This window comes from Dioscorea cayenensis, chromosome 5 (genome assembly GCF_009730915.1).
Source record: "Dioscorea cayenensis subsp. rotundata cultivar TDr96_F1 chromosome 5, TDr96_F1_v2_PseudoChromosome.rev07_lg8_w22 25.fasta, whole genome shotgun sequence".
In the NCBI taxonomy this organism is placed as follows: domain Eukaryota; kingdom Viridiplantae; phylum Streptophyta; class Magnoliopsida; order Dioscoreales; family Dioscoreaceae; genus Dioscorea; species Dioscorea cayenensis.
In genome coordinates this window covers 10,728,366-10,746,690 of record NC_052475.1, presented here as the reverse complement: position 1 = coordinate 10,746,690, position 18,325 = coordinate 10,728,366, and the positions used below count along the sequence as shown (strand labels likewise).

Here is an 18,325-nt window from a genome sequence, read left to right as displayed (position 1 = left end):
GGATCCAAACAATCACATAGAGAACTTCTTGGAAGTGTGCGACATGCTCAAGATCAATGGTGTTACAGATGATGCTATCATGTTGAGGGCCTTCCCATTTTCCTTGAAAGGGAGAGTGAAGAAATGACTACATTCATTACCTAGAGCATTGATCACTACATGGGAGAAGATGGTAGAAGCTTTCCTTGCTCGATATTTAACTCCCAGAAAATCTGCGTAGCTTAGGAATGAAATATCCTCTTTTGTGCAAATGGAATTGGAGTATCTATTTGAGACATGGGATAGGTTCAAGGAGCCCCTACGGGAATGCCCTCAACATGGGTACCCCGAGTTGATGATCATTCAGACTTTTTATAATGGTTTGAATCCAAGAACGAAGCATTTACTTGATGCTGTAGGAGGAGGTACCTTAGGAAGCAAGACCCTGGAAGAAGCCCGGCATCTCATTGAGGAAATGGCAATGAACAGTTATCAGTGGAACGCAAGAGATAGAAAGAAGGTAGCCAGACTTCATGAGATTGATACAGTTACTTCATTGGCGGTCCAACTGGAGTCATTGAGTAAGAAGTTAGACACTCTAACTTCTAATAGAGTGGCGGGCGTAACTAGTTGCACAGGGTGTGAGGGAGGACATGCTCCATCTGATTGCCCTATTTCTATTGGTGGTATATCCTCGGTAGAACAAATGGACTTTGTGGGTAATGCAATGAGAAACTAAGGCAATCCATATAGCAACACCTACAATCGGGGTTGGAGGAGCCATCCGAATCTTTCATGGAATAATCAAGGGTAAAAGAAGACAATGGCACTACCCGGTTTCCAGCAACAACAACAAGCTCCGAATATGGAGAACCGAGTTTCAAGGTTAGAAAACCGGATGACCGATCTAGAGAAGGCTTTAACCAAGTTCATTCAATCATTAGACATAAGATTTTCAATCGGTTGAAACCACACTTCGCAACCACACTACATCATTGCATAATTTGGAGAATCAAGTGGGGTAAATTGTGAAGTTGTTATTGGAGATATGTCAAGGAAGCTTGCCTAGTAACACCGAAACCAATCCGAGGGAACATATGAAAGCGATCACTTTGAGAAGTGGTTGTGAGGTTGAGGGCAGGCTTCTGAGTGAGAAGACCAATGTTGAAGCACCTGAGGTCATGGAGGTTGAGGAGAGAATAAAAGGAAAAGAGGTGGCATCACCACCTTACAAGCCAAGAATTAGTTATCCTTCAAGATTGAAGAATGACAAAAATGATGAGCAATATAAGAAGTTCTTAGGGTTATTCAGGCAGTTGCACATCAACATCCCGTTTGTGGAGGCATTGTCCCAAATGCCTCAATATGCAAAGTTTTTGAAGGACCTCTTGACCAATAAGAGGAAGTTAGAGGAAAGTGCATCTGTGATTCTAGATGCTTCATGTTCGGCAGTGTTGCAAAAGAATATGCCGAACAAGAAGAAAGACCCGGAAGCTTCATCATTCCGTGCAACATTGGTAACATGGATGAAGAGAAGGCATTGGTGGACTCAGGGGCTAGCATCAACGTCATGCCTTATACATTTTTTCCAAAAGCTAGGCTTGGGAGAGCCTCGACCCACTGAGATGACATTACAATTAGCGGACCGAACGGTTAGGCATCAGAGGGGCATCATCGAAGACGTATTTGTGAAGGTTGACAAGTACATATTTCCTGTACACTTCTTAGTGTTGGATGTTGATGAGGATGTCGACATTTTGCTAATACTTGGGAGGCCATTCTTACGCACTTGGAAGGCTCTTATTGACATGGATAGTGGGGAGTTGACTTTACAAGTTGGGGATGACAAGCTTACATATCGCCTCGCTGAAGCCATGACACATTCTCTAGACTATGATGATACTCTTTACTTTCTTGACACTACCGATGAACTAATATATGAATATGTGTAGGAGATAATGAATCCAGACCCATATGAAGGGGTGTTAGGTCAAGGAGTGGAGAATGAAGAAGTGATGATGCTTGGTCTAGAGGACAAGATACAACCTACCCCGAGAATCATGAAGAAGATGCTCTGGAAGATGAAGCATGCAAGGAGACGTCACAATAAACTCCCCAAGGCTAATAATAATGAGTAAGAATGGAGTGAGGGCGATGAACCCTTGTGCGGTAAAAAACTTGATAACTCCCCCTCTACCTTCAAAAGACTATGTTCATCATGCTTTCAAGTCATGGGTAAGAGGAAAACCTTCATCTATGAGCCCCTGTGGGGTAAGGTCAGGTACGTCAAGCTAAGTGACGTTAAACAAGCACTTTTTGGGAGGCAACCCAAGCCTTTATTATTTTCTAGGTTTTAGTTAGTGTTTGCATGAATAAGAGCTTGAGTATTGGTGTCTTGATCTTTCACAAGCGGTTGTTGTGATTTTCTTATGGATTATTGGTATTATCATGTGTTTAATTGTGTGTGGCAAAGTTTTCTTGGTTGTTTGAGTGTGATTTTCATGAGTCTCTGGTTACTTTTGCATAATACAGGCAGGCTTTGAATAGATGTAAATGTTTAGAAATTTTTTGCAGACTTTGTGATCTTTTCTAAGTCATCTAGAGAAGACACACACCCATGTGGAATTTCCACACGGGCGTGTGTTTCTGTTCATAGCTCAACTTCTCTATCCCGAGAAGACATAGGGGCGTGTGAATGCCCCTGTAAATGACCTTGGGACAATCACACGTCCGTGGAGAATTTCCACACGAGCATGTATTTTTCTACAGTGTTCAGACCTCTATCCCAAGAAGACATAAGGGCGTGTGAATGCCCCTGTGGATGACCCTGTGAATTACACATGGGCGTGGGTAATTTCCACACGCCCATATAAAACTTTGTAGAGAGTTCTCATCCATCCCGAGAAGACATAGGGCCATGTGAGTGCCCGTGTGAGTAGCCCTTGTGAAGATCTACGGGCGTGTGAAACACTTAGAGAAATTCTCGTATGGACAGAGGAGCCACAGGGTCGTGTGGGTGCGCTTGTGTGTTAAGCACATGGGCGTGGGGAATTTCCACATGCCCTTGTGGATGTGATCAAAAGAAAAGTGTGGGATCCCGAGAGCACACAGAGACATATGTCTACCCCTGTAGAGGGTCTCTTGTGGAGTCACACGCCAGTGTGGATGTACAGAATTCAAAATGCCACAATTTCTCTTTATAAATCTTGTTCGCCTTTTCATTTTCACACTCCCAAACACTTTGAGAACGTATCCTCGCACTCACCCAACTTCGCACCGTCGATTTAGAGAGATTTTACTCGAGTTTTCCGGCTGATTTAAAGGTTTTCATCTTCATCTTGTTGGTAAACCCTCATTCTCTCTTTTCTTCGCCATACTTGATTTATTTCAATTAAACTGGTGAATGTTGCTTTGTTTCTACCATTAAATGGTTGGTGCATGTTTAGAATAAGTTTAGAAATGATTTTGGGATGTATTTTTGGATTTTTACCATAAGGGCCGTGCGGTTCTCACTCCCGTGAATCCACACGACTGTGTGGAATTTCCATACGACCGTGTGGATTTCTGTAGTATTGTTATTTTGAATAAATTTGATCGATCTCTTTTCAATACTTGCAAGCATGGCCCCTAGGACAAAGAAGTAAGCCGGCAAGAATCCCAGAGATCATTCCCCAGAGCCAGAACACATGGAGTTTGCGATTCCTGAGCACCAGGCGCGATTTGAGCAACTGTCAAAGCTCAAGTTTGGTAAGACACGATTCCCAGACTTAAGTGCACTTAGGAAGGTTCAATTGGCCGATGATATGGCAGATGAGATTGAGGAGATGCTTGTAGTGGGTAGTTGGAAATGGTTGTTGTTCATACGGGAGCCGGTGATCCGTATGTTGACTCTGGAGGTTCTTGCTTCTTTCATGTTCGATCGTTCCTACAACAGCTTTGATAGTATAGACGTCATTTAGTTCAGAGCATTTCGGACAACCCCATAGCATGAGTGTCATGTAGTTTTCCATCCGACTTGGGCTCTATGATGAGGCGTTTACTAATAGTGAGGAAAACGATCAGTTGTCTACATACTACCCCATCAGCTTGACACCGCAGCGTGCGTACAGAGCACTATACGGATAGGGACAGTATGAACCCCGGGTGTCGAAAGGCTACATGGTTCTCCCGACCGAGCTATAGATACATTCACACCATCTTGAACAGATCAGTGAATGGCCGCGGTAATAGCTCTAGAGCTTTTGAGTAGACAAGAGTTATTATATTTGTACTCCATGGTGCAAAGCGAGCCGATTCACTTGGGACATATCTTGGCGGAGTATTTGAGGCATCAGGGGTAGTATGCCGTGATTGGCATCCTCTTCTTCGGTCCCTATATCACCAGGCTCATCATCGGGATGGGTCTACTAGACGCTATTAGAGGGGTAGAGAAAATGATCATACCTGCTCTCTTGGGTATGAGACAATGAGATAGATGGGGATGGTACGTATGTACCGGTCTGGAGTTCATGTATTGATTACACCCACACCAGAGCCAGTCGATGTTGAGGGTGATGCAATAGAGGGCTTACAGCTAGTGCTAGAGCCATAGGCCGAGCAGACGGAGATAGAGGCATCTCCCATAGCACAGGAGCCACCCACAGTGCGTATATTTTCTCCCACTTGAGCCTGTGATCGATTTGAGAGGCTTGAGAGGGCTGTGGGAGTGCTATAGGTAGATCAAGCAGAGGTTCGACTACATAGGTCACAAACCACACTGAGGTGATGGGACGTCTCGACATATTACAGCAGTTACTCGAGCGAGACACGACCTCCCCATTTGTTATGAGACCTTGGACCCCTCAGGCACCACCATCACCACCAGCACCAGTTGATCCACCTTCTTCACCAGCACATACTGTAGCACCAGCAGAGACCACGGAGGACACTGACGCATAATTGCATCTTTCTTTAAGTTCTTTATGTTTTTGTATTTTATTTTCCATATTTTATTTTGGACTTGTACTACTCATAAAGGATCTTCCTTCTGAGTTTATCTTTCATTTCTATTGTCTCAAGTTATATTTCATTGCTTTATCTTTATATACTCGAGTTTTATTTTGTTTTTGTTGAATTTTACTGAATCCCCCTTGTGTATACGTGCAGATGGTCTTGTGAGTATGGAAATTGAGGACTAGTCATAGATACGGGCAATGTGATTTTCACATGGCCATGTGTTCTCCACAACCCATTGGAACTCAACTCTCTAGGAAAATAGCTCCATCAAACATACCATTAGGAGTTAAGGGGAGTATTGTTTCAATTGCCCACCTTCACATATGATCTTTAATGTTATACTTTTTATTGTGCTCGCATGCATACATTGAGGACAATGTATATCTTAAGTGTGTACGTGTGTGTGTGTGTGTGTGGGGGTGTGCACATTACACATGCACATTACATAAGTTTTGACTGAAATTACATGCTCACGTAGCCAATGGCAGTTCACCTTAGTTGCAATGGTTGTATTCTTAAGTTTAGGAGAATTTTTAACATTAAATGTTCTCATGCTCTAGTTTTTACTTGAATTTCTAGGAATTTTTGCCTGATTGACACTTGTTGCACTACTCGGTCATGAAACCTTGTGGAAACTCAAGTTCGATGTTTATGGGACTAGTTAGTTTTGTTTCTTGTGTTAATGTTTTTTTGTTTTTGCTAAAAAAAATTGGAAAAAGAAAGAAAAATGTTCGTTTTGGTTGTGCATTTGGGGTGGAAAGAGCTACCACCTATGAAGTATGAAGCTACTCTCATAAGTCGGATACTAGTTATGCCATAATGAGAGAAAGAGCTATCTCATGGGATGAGTGAAAGCTACTAATCCAGTAGAAAGAGCCACCATCTCAAAAGTTTGAAAGCCACCTTAGCGACCTCTTCGGAAAGGGCTATCTTAGATTGATGTGTGAAGCTACTATCGTCTCTTTGCTTTGTTTTGTTTATAAATAAGTCTCTTATGCTTAGAACTTTGAGGAGTATATGTTAGGTCAACTTGAGATAGTATACACACACTTACACCATTTTGGGTTTTTTGTCCTTTTTGATTCGAGTTTTTAGCTAGAGCATTGATTTTTCGTATTTAGTGTTGAAATTCCCTTACTTGTAGAGTGTTTCCCTTGCATGCTTTGGTGGACCTAAGGCCAAGCAATTTCAATATTTCCTTCTTCTATGCTTCAATGCTTTATTTTTGCTTGAGGACAAGCAAAAAGCTTAAGTGTGGGAGAGTTTCATAAGTGCTTCTATATCAGTAATTCGAAGTATTCTTTTCTTATGATGAGCATTACTTTTCTCAGATTTTATCGCTAATACATGTGTATTTGCATTCTTTTATGCATGTAGGGTTGTGGAGACAAGTATGGAAGAAAGAAGCCAAAGTAGATTACGTTTGCACTTTGTTGATGTAATCTTGGAGTGAACAAATGTGAAAACACAAGTTGTGCTCATAGACATGTGGGTGTGTACCAACCTCCATTGTGCTCAAGTGAATATACAAATTGGAGGGGCACAAAGGTAGTCACACTCATATGTTCTGACTTGTGCAATGCTAGTAAGATTGTCGTCAAATGTGTTTTTATTTGAAGATTCAACATGATCTATAGTATGGACGTGTGCCAGTTTATGTTGCCTCGATGAAAAGTGTGGATTCGGGAGTGTTTTTGGCAGAGTATTGTAGCAAGTATTGTACCAAATCGATAAGCAACCCACTGTAGTAGTTACTGTTCATAGGCCGCTGAAAAACAAATTTCTACAGACTCACACAGGCGTGTGAAAATTCCATACGCCCGTGTGGATGCCCAATTCTAGCCCTATTTAAGCTGTGATTTCAGCCTGATTTAGGGATCCTTATTTCTATCCTTTGACGTATCTTTTCTCACCTTTTGAGGCGCCCACAGCTAGGGTTTGGAGAGGCTTTAGCTAGGCTTTTGGAGAGGTTTATGGCCTTCAAAACCACATTTCCTTCGGAAGACAGTTATTGGGGGAGCTTTCATCTACACCGATCCAGCGAGGTGTGTCCTAGGCTTGATGAGGGGACCTTTTAAGAAGACGTGGCCACTCTACAAGACCATTGACACGAACACCAAGAGGGTTATATTCATCGATTGCATATTTTTACTTTTGATTTCATTATTGATTGTATTTTGCTCTATAGAAAGCTACACCCCTAGTGGGTACTTAGACTTGTAAACCCTAGGATGAAGTGCTAAGAGACGAACTCCACTGGGACTTAGTTGCGCAAGCAACAAAGTGAAGCGTTGAAGTAATCCTTAGTATCTGGGGCTTAATTTTGACTAGGGGTCTTTCACATGGACCAAAGGGTTAGATTTATTTTAGGGAAGAAGGTTTATCACTTGGAATCCCTAGAGTCTAAAGCAACCTAGCACAGTGTGAGGTGTCGAGACTGATAGATTTCTCCACCGGGGCATAGTGTAAGGTTAGTCACGGTTGACCATAAGTTTTGGGACCGTGTGTTTAAGGATCTCCATGACTCATTAGATATTAGTTAGGAAACATAATGAATGGTCTTGCACTTGAAACAATAGTCCTAGGGTGAGTAATGTCCGGGTGCCACATTTATCCTTGATTACCTCTCCTATCTTTTATTTGCGCCTCCTTCTTCTTTTCTTATTTCTATTTGCATTGATTCTTATTCACATCACTATCAATTCATTTTTTGTTCTTGTTAAATAGCAATCTTTGTATTTCTAATCACTATTCCCTGTGGATTCGACTACCCACTCACCGGGGTATTATTACTTCGACAAACTTGTGCACTTGTGGTATACAGGCAAAAGGGTGTTGTCATATGCGTCTAGGTTAGGTCACCTTCTTACAAATCTTCTTGAGAATTCTTGAGGGTGACTCCTCTTTTGCTTTTTTATTTGCTGGTTCAAGTTCATTATTGCCTTTCTCTTCTAGCTACCCTTCAAATGAGTTAGGGTGGATCATTTCCAGTATAAAATCATTAACTAACTCATTAGTAATGTCAGAGAAATAACAAGTATTATGATGATCAAGAGAATATCTCTTGGCATCAGCAAAAGGGTAAGTGGGCTTTTCATATCTAATCCGTGGCGTGATCTCGCCTCCATCCAAGGATCAATAGAACCTTGACCTCATCTACATCAAGCACCACAAAATTAGTTGAGAAGATGTATTTATCCACATGAACAAAGATATCTTCCACCATTCCCCTTAATACGCCCCTTGCGTATCAGCAAGTACATGGGCCGTATAAGTAGTAAAGTCTACCTAATGGGATCGGGTAGTCGATTCCTCAGGGACTGGAAAAAGCTCTCAATATGTTGGATTTGAAACTAATTAAAACTACTAAAGAATAGGAAAATAGGAAAGGGATAAGAGATAGGGTTTTAGGTTATTGAGATAGCAATAGGAAGGACAGTGCCCCGGACTAATCCCTTTGACAAATGTATTGACTATGTCATTGAATACATGGACATCTCCTTGGACCATGGTGACCACCTATGGAGGATTTGATAACTTACATCCTCACTCAAGGTTCGGAGTGGACTTAACCCCTTCCCTAATGTGTGTCATAGCTAGACAAATAAAGTTTATCCTTGAAACAACGAGAAATCAATTAGGGTTAATGATAAGTGCTTGTGTGATAAGAATACAAAGTGTTTTTTCCTTATGATGAGCATTACTTTTATAAGGTTTTAATGGTAATATGTGTGTATTTATGTTACTTTCATGTAGATAGGGTTGTGAGGCCGAGTATTAAAGAAAGAAGCCAATGTGGATCGTAAATGCACCATTTGGAGGAAATTTTGAGAAGGTTCAAACGCGAAGACATAAGTCGGGTTCGAAATTCGAGAATGTGTGCCAACCTCCTCGTATTCAAATTAGCACAATGATTTGAAGGGGCACAAGGGCAGTCACATTCAAGAATTACGGCTTGTGCATGTATAGCAAGATCTCCACCAATATGTCCATTATTGAAGAAGCAAAGCGATCTACAACGTAAATGTGTGCCCATTTACGTTACCTCGATGAAAACATGGATTCGGGAGTGTTTCGGGCTGGTACTGTAGCAGGCCACTGTAGGAAAACATTGTAGCAAGTACTATTCACAACCGGCCGAAGAAAGATGAAAACAGAGAATCCACATGGGCGTGTGGAAATTCTACATGCCCGTGCGAAAAATCCACAGGGGCGCCCACATGGGCGTGTGGATTCCCGATTCCAGCCCTATTTAAGGCTGATTTCATTCCCCGATTTCAGGAATCTTTGATCCATCTTTTCCCCAACTTTGAGAGAGAGCGACGGCTAGGGTTTTGAGAGGTATTGGCTATTGATTTGGAGAGGTTCTACGGCTTTGATATCACGCTCCATTTGGAAGAAGATTAGTGGAAGAGCTTTCGTCTGCACCGATCCGACGAGGTGTATCCTAGGCCGGACAAAGGGACTTTTGGATGAGTAGAGGACTCTTCACAAGACCATCGCCAAGACTATCGAGAGTGTTTTCCATGGATTCTTTGCTTTTACATTTGATTTCATTGATTGTAATTAGCTCCATGGAGAGCTAAACCCCCTAGTGCGTACTTGGGTATTAGTGAACCCTAGGATGTATTCGTTTCATTGAACCTCTTTATTATGCTTTCAATTAATTGATGTTTTATTTGAGTTCCAATCTTGAATGCTTGATTGTATGAATACTCCCTTAGAGTGACACTAGGGTTGAGAATTCTTGTTAGTAACCCTTGTGAGTGAGTGACACACCACGAGAGTTAGACAAAGATAGATTGGAGAGGGTTGAGAGGGTGAGTCGAGAGATAGAGGAGCGCCCCCTTTCCCCTCCAGTATGATTTATTCTACCTCCATTTCATCAAGTTCTTTGCAGTCATAGTAGAGTGAATGGGCTAAAGGATGACCTTCCGCTGGAGCTTAGTTGCGGGTGCAATGGAGTGAAGCGTTGAAGTGATTTTAGCACCTAGGGCTTAATTATGGCTAGGGACCTTCTACCTGGACCAAAGGGTTAGGTCTACATCTAGAAAGAGGATTTATCACTTGGAATTTGTAGAACTCATTGCAATTCTATACGAGTGTGAGGTTGAGAGGTTATTTAATTTCTCCTCCGGGACATGTATAGAGTTAGGCATGGTTGATCTTAGATTTGGGGTCATGTATTTAAGGATCTCCATGACTCATTTTTGCATCAGTTAGAAAGTATAATTGAGGGTTCTTGCACTTGAAACGATTGTCCTAGGCAGAACAATATCTGGGTACCCCATTTATATCGATTGCCTTACCTTCTTCTTTACTTGTGCTCTCTTTCTTGTTTTTTTACTTTTGTTATTTCACATCTTGTCACACATATCACTATTAATCTTTCACTTAGTTAAGAAACAATTTAAGTGTTTTTATTCTCTACTCACTATGGATACGATACCCCACTTATATGGGATTTAATTACTTCGACAAACCAATGCACTTGCGGGACATACGCAAAGGGCGTTGTCAGTTAACATGCACTCTTGATTGCAATAACAACTACGAGGGACATGCACACCACATCAATGCTCATGTAGATAGCAGCAATCCCCTCATCAAGTTTTGCAACATACAAACATCAATGGAAATTAACACAAGAAGATAATCAAGATAAACAGGAGGGAGTTCTCAAGGAAACTTAATAATCAAATAGCAAAAAGTAATACATGATAATGTTAAGGTTCATAATCCGGGATACCGAAAGACGATTAGCCCCTCATGGTTCTACCCTCAATCACTGGAAAACAATAAGAGAAATAAATATTATCCATCAAACTCTCTTCTTACTTTACAATCGTGTCAGAGAAGGCTTGATGATTGATCATCACTGGAAATCCTCCTATCCCTCGTTTATCTCCACTCAGAATTCGGCCCTGAATGATTCCGACTACTGCATTAACCCGCGCCTCCTGAAAGTGAGAAGAAGATCTTGGTTCAATCTAACTTTAAGGCATAAATACATTTTTTTTATGCAAGCACGACTATGCTCCAGCTCGTACTCTAGACTGTGTTTAGCTCCAAATGCTTGGAAATAATTCTCAGGGCAATTCTAGTAAAATGCATGGGTGCAAGCACGTCCGTTCTTCTCGCCCGTGCTTTGAGAGTACACCAGTGTAAGGAGCATTGAAACCGTGCAATCTGATTTGTGTAGACTCTAGTGAAATGCATGGGACTCAGCATGCTCATGCTTCTGACCATGCTTCCAAGCATGGGTGTGCTTTGGACTGTCCTTATCCTAAAAAGTGTATTCCAAAGCAGTTTTGCGCTAGAATTCATCTCTAATCTTTCGCTTTGGCCCAAAGTCTAATTATCTGTAACAATTAGCAAACATGCGTCTAGTAGCATTGACATATAAAAAAAACATGCAAAAAGGACAAATAAAACACACAGTAGGGTATAAAAATTATCTATATAAAATGCACTCATATTCCATCAATTGTCTAACTGATCGATTGACTAGTTGAAGTGTCATCCAAGTGGTCTTAGCTTTTCTAGACCTAATTTCTGAAAATATTTGTAGGGCATCACATTGATGATCACCCCATAGTTAGACAAAGCTTTCTCCTCTTCTAACCACCAATTGAGCATGGAATAGTGAAGCTTCCCGTATTCCTCATCTTACTAGGTAAACTATTATGAATGATGACTGAGCATCTGATATCTACAACCATGGCCGAGGTCTCTTCAATATTTCTTTTGTTGGTTAGAATATCCTTTTAGAATTTTTCATAAGATGGCATTTGAGCAAGTTCCTTAACGAAAGGAACGATGATGTGGAGCTGCTTAAATAACTCCAAAAATTTCTTGAATTAATCATCCGATTGATACTTCTTTAATTGGCCTAGATATGGGATTCTTGGCTTTAAAGTGGGGATTAAAGCTCCTTCTTTCTCCTTGTCCTTGAACTGAGTTTCTGGTGTAGCTGCAATCTCTTCATTCTTATTTTCAACCTAGGGTCTTGATTCAATTTCTCGACCACTTCTCAAAGTGATCCCCTTCACTTGCTTCCTTGGATTTATTAAGGTGTTGCTTGGCAAACTTCCTTGAAGTCTAGAGTTACCTATTTGTCTAACCTGATTCTCTAAATTCCACAGTGAAGCTTGTTGATTGCATAGAGTTACCTCCATATTTTGAAATCTAGTGTTGAAAGATTGAATGAATTTTTCCAACACCTTCTCTAAGTAAGAAATTCTATCCTATTGATTTGGTTGTTAAAATCATGGGCGTACAATTGTTTTTTGTTCCTCTTGGTTGCTCCATAAAAATCAAGATAATTCATTCATCCTTGGTTATAGGTGTTGCTGAATAGATAACCTTATCTCCTTATCACATTTCCTACAAAGTCCACTAACTCAACAGGTGCTGAATACACAATGGAAATAGGGCAATCAGTTTGGCTATGTCCTCATCCACAACCTTCGCAATGCTTAACTGACACAACCCTTGGACTAGTTAGGTGATCAATTTTATTGGTCAATGCCTCTACATAGGTAGCTAATAATGTGACCGCATTGACCGCATGAATATCATCTACATTCTTCTTCTCACGGGTGCTCCATTGGTAGTAGTTTAAGGCCATTTCCTCAATAAGCTGGCGGGTGGCGTCCGATGTCTTGTTCGCCAAAGTTCCTCCCATGGCGGTATCAAGAAATTATCGTGTGTTGGATTCAACCCATTATAAAATGTGTGCACAATGATCTAATTAAAAAATCCATGTTTTGTGCATCTCTTTAAAAATTATCTAAACCTCTCCTAAGTCTCAAATAGGGCTTATGTATCTTATTGAACATTGGAGGAGATCTCATTGCGTAACTTGACTGATTAGGTATGGACCTATACCCTTTGAGGCCATATGACGTATGTCTGTAGGACATCATAGGCATTTGCCCTAGGATGTCCTACATTCTGCTACATCTACCCAAAATTATCTCAGATATTGATTGAGTGAAAAGACAACATGGGGGTCATGAACCTCCGGGATGTATTTTCTAAGGAGCATGGTAGCCAGGGAGCCGATTCACATTGCCCACGTTTTAGCTTGGTAACTGCGTTATCAGTCACATGACCCACACCTGGCTACCATATTCCTTGGTCCTTACATTATTAGGATTACACGGGGTCAAGGGCTGATTAACCGCTATGTAGGCATGAGACATATAAGATGCATACAGCCGCTTGGAGTCATCCCACTTAGAGCTATGCGGATGATAGAGCGGTGGGAGACATCCTACGGGATATAGTATTAGGTGGTCAACGGGTCTAACTCAGAGTCTTTGGACGATGAGTCACCAGCTCCAGCGCCAGCCACCGCTGTTGCTGCTCCTCCTCCTTTACCACGGATTGTGACACTGACCCCATATATTCCACTAGTGATAGAGGAGTGCTGACCTATCTCGAGGAGGGTCACATGAGGATTAAGGGACTTTTCCAACAGATCCTACTGCATCTGTAGTGCCATGACCCCTCATCCACTCTGACGCCTACTTCTCTGACAGTTTCAGCTCAAGTGGTGCTAAAGTCTCCTTCCACTTCACCGACGCCACCTGTCCTCCATCGCTCATACACAGAGACAAATTTTTCATGTCGACATCAGCTGTTCTGATTTTTCTTTTACCACTTTAATATTTTTTTTATTTTCAGTTGTATATTATACTTTTTATTCAACAAGGGATGTCTGCCCTACTACTTTTATACTCATATTTTGGTCATAGTGAACTTTATTTTCTAGCATTTTATTATATTCTTGTATTTAATTGTTTCATTTATTTCTCTATCAGGGAGGTGATCAAGTGTTGTTTTGGCCCTCACAAATTAGAGCCTAGACAAGGGTAACTTCATCACCCTCATTGGCCCAACTAAAAAACATGGGGAATACTAGTGTCCTTACATTCTTTAATTTTATTTTATTATTTTATTTTACTACCATTGTACATTCATGCATACATTGGGGACAATGTACATCTTTAAGCATGGGGAGGGAGTGTGTGGGTGTTTTTATATTTGTGGAATTTTTTTTATTTCACTGGTGCTTGTGCTTTATACATGCTAGTGTTGACCTTTGAAGGCATTGCACTCATTGATTTTAGTTTCTTTAGTCTAGAGACATGATATATGTTAGACTATCATTTTTTCTATTCTTCTCAAGAGTTTGGTTGCTTTGCAAGTTTTTGCTTAATCTTGTGTCCCTCTTGAGTACACCATGCACCTTATGTCTAGAAAATGATGTTTTATAGTAGGGGTATCATTATTGTTAGTTATTTTCTCGCTTTAGTTAAAATGTGTCCATAGTAGAAAGAGCTACCTCCTTTGTAGTGCATTGATAAGTGCTAGAAAGTTCATATTTTCTATAACTACATTCAGCATAAAATTTGACATCTGTAGCACCTAATTAGTACAAATTTCATTGTTTTGTTCACCACGGCCTTAATTTCTATTTTAGGGGAAAAGAAGCGAAATCAGGGGTATTTTGAAGCAAATTAGACTAAGTTGCTGACCTAGAGCTTCACCACGGCTCACAACAGCCGTGGTGATATTTCACAATGGGCATTGTTTGCACTCAACATTACCATTATCAATTCGTTGTAGTGTGGAATTAACACGAGCATTATTGAAGCCATATTTCAGCGGATTCTGGTGAGTTTTCCAAGGGAGATTCAACGATCATCTTTAGAGGAGGACGCGTGAAAAGATTCGGTGTCATCTTGTCAATCTTGGGATCCTCTCAACCTCAACCTTTGCAGATCTATTGTAGAGAGTTAGTTTAGGAATTCTTTAATGCTATTATTTTGTTTTATGGTTTTATCTTTATTTATATCTCTATTTGTAATCCATAAGAACCCAATTCGAGAGGAATTGTATGTCTAGGTAATTTGATTATTGCTTATGAATTTTGATTGTTAAATTTTATAAATCTATCTAGTATTTTGTGATTCATTGCATGTCTCTTGAATGCTTACATTGTTAATGTGGTGAGGAAGATATTTCCCTACATTAGAACACACATGCCATGTTAGATCTATGCATGTGCTAAGAGATTAGGCATAGCTAGATTTTCGGATTAGGGATCAATTGTCCCTTAGGCTTAAGGGTTTGATTTGTCCCTTCTAGAGGAATTCTTGTACTTAGGGCAAATATAGGAAGATGGGGAAGGAAGAGATTACATCTTAAGTTCCTAGTGATTTAGACCTTGTTGTCAAGAGATTGGGATTAGTAGGTCTTTGAATTCCCCCGATCCAGTACTAGAATACATTTGTCACACTCAATGCCTATCATAAGTAATAATCAAGATAATTATCATACAACCACCCAACTTCTTCCAAGCATGCTTAATGATTCTCTAATTGTATTGTTCAATGAGTTGTTGAAGTAGACTAAGGAAAGAACATCAATGTTTAGGTTATTTATTAAGCGAAAAGGAATTAATAGGAGCTCGCCGTTCCTAGGGAAATATGACCCTCGTGCTCACCCTTGAGGTATGACTTGATGACTCATACACTTAAAGTATTCATGGACTCATTATAATATTATTTACATATTTTGATAGTACACGTCCGAATATGGGTGTGAACCGGAAGTGCACGGGTGTCGAAGTAATAACTACCCCAGTGAGTGGGTAGTCGAATCCACAGGGAACGGAAGTATTAGTATTAACCAATTCTTAGTTATCTAGTCGAAATCAATGGATGTGATGAAATGAACTAATTGCAAGAGAATTAATAAGTAAGCAAACGGGCAAGAAAAACAAGTAAAGGATATCTCAATCAATAAAGATGAGGCACCCGGACAATGCTCCCCCTAGGATCTAACATGAAGCTCAAGATTCACTAAATGCTTCTAAACCGAGTCTAATGAGTCGAGGTAATCCAAGAACAACTGGTCCTTGCCTCCAAGCCACTAGTACTAGTCCCCTACAAGGTCCCGATGGAGAAATCACTCAATCTCAACACCTCACACCCCATATGACCGCAATACGCTCTAGGGACACCTAAGAGTGAAACCGATTCCTAAGGATAGATCCAACCCTATTTCCCGGCGAAGGATCCCTAACCCCCTACAAGGTCCCGACGGAGAGATCTCTCAATCTCACGCCTCACACAAAATATGGTTGCATAGAGTTTAGGGAATACGGAGATAGGAAACACTCAATCGGAAGGGAAAGGGGACACTCCACTATCTCATGACTCACCCTCTCAACCCTCTTTAACCTTGAAGTTCTAACTCTAGTGGAGACCTCTCTCTCATCAAAGTAACAAATCAAGCTAATCCAATCAACCACAAGGATTAATTAAACAAGCAAGCAATGGGAATACAAAATTAAAACTCAAATCAACTCGGATTTAATAGAAACATAAACTAAATCATTACAAAAACATAGATCCTAGGGTTTACATGCCCAAATACCTACTAGGGTTTAGCCCTCCATGGAGCAAATTACAAAACAATGATGAATACAATAAAAAGCAATGAAAACCATGAAGTAAAACCCCCTTAAATTCGTGATGATGGCCTTGATGTGTAGCCCAACGTCTTGAAGAAACCATCTCCGAAGCTAGGTCGCCGAAGGCTTCCTCTATGCTATGATGGAGAGAAGATCGATCAAAGTTGGTGATGAGCGCCCCCCAATATCGCCAAAGCCCTCCTCCAAAACCCTAGCCATCTTGCTTTCAAAGTGCTCGCGAAAACCCTCGCAAAAAGTCCCTCAAAAATAGGGCAAACGACCTATTTAAAGCCCAAAACCGCTCCTGCCACGTGCCCCTCACGCGCCCGTGTGGATTTTTCACGCGCCCGCGTGGGCTGCAGGAATTTCCACGCAAGCGCGTGAACAGTAATTTTGATATAGTACTACTACAGTAAAATTACTACAATACTTTTCACAAAATGCGGTCCAAACACTCTTCTCTTGAGGCCACATGTCCGGGCACACGTCCATGTGGTAGGCTATAAACCTTTCTTCATCGACATATCATTGAGAGGTCTTGCAATCTTCACAAAGAGAAGGAACATGAAAATGTGGCTGCCTTTGTGCCCTTCCAACTAGTGAATTGACTTGAATCTTCTTGGAAGTTGGCACACATCTCCACGTTTATGAACTCCTCTTGTGTCTTGGTCCTTGAATTGAACAAGCACTCCCAACATTGTGTCTTTATAGCCTATCTTTGTTTCCTTTTTACTCTTCAAGGCATTCAGAACCTATATGCATAAAAGAACACCAAATACACAATATGAGACATAAACCATGGTAAAAATGATGCTCCATGCATGTAAAACATATATAAAAATATGTCTACTCAAGCACTTATCACATAGTTATTCTAAGACACCTCATAAGTGTCTGTAATGTGTAGTTTCTCCCAATAAGTCAGGTGCAAAAAGTAAGCCCTAGTGGGAGAGAGGGCTGCCTCCTGGGAAGTGTGAAAGCTATTGGTCGTGATGAAAAAAAAACATTCATGAATAAAATGTTATGGAAATTATATAGTTAGGATGAGTAAAATCCTAAAAAGTGTTTGCAACATGATTTAGACTATAAGATAGTGGACCAAGAGATCGACACTTAGGAATGTATTTTTCACCATATAGTAGACTCCTCTTTGTAGAGGCATGTCCATGTTATCTGCCATTTTATTATTCCCTTGTACTACTGAAACTCCATCTCTTGTTGAATGAGGTCAAGCACTTATCATGTCTTTCATTTTTATCTTATATATTTGCTTGAAGACAAGCAAATGCTTAAGTGTGGGGATATTTGATAAGTGCTTGAAAGTGCATAATTTCCATATCATTTACACTTCATTTAGAATAAGATTTTACATGTTTAGCACCTAGTTAGTACGGAATTTAATTCTTTTGTTCACCACAGGCTTTATTTATGTTTTAGGACCAAAGGAGTAAATCTGGGGGCATTTCGAAGCAAAATGGACTAAGTTGCTGAATCAGAGCTTCACCATGGCTCACAACGACTGTGGTGACATCTCACTATAACTGTTGTCCACACTTAACATTGCCGTTATCAAGCTTTGGTAGTGTGGAATCACTAGGAGTAACACAGAAACCACAACGGCCTCACCACGACCATTGTGAATCCATCACTACTGTGATCTACCCACACAATCCCCAGAGAAGTCATGCCAAGATGAGACTAGGAGCACACGTAATAACTTACTCACCATGGATATCACAACGCCCGTGGTTAGGCCATGGCAGACTTGTTTCTATATGAACCCTAGGTTTTTCTGATTTTGGGGGGATTCTTTTACCGAATAAACTATAGTGGCCGGAGTTCTAGACATCTGAATAGCTGGAG

At 40.7% G+C, this 18,325-nt stretch overlaps 1 non-coding gene across 1 annotated transcript; it reads right to left on the bottom strand.

Moving 5' to 3' along the window:
- Positions 1-217: 217 nt before the first annotated feature.
- Positions 218-324, bottom strand: LOC120262535. Its single transcript, XR_005536804.1, has one exon. It is a non-coding gene; the product is annotated as a small nucleolar RNA R71 (small nucleolar RNA).
- Between the last annotated feature and the right edge of the window lie 18,001 nt (positions 325-18,325).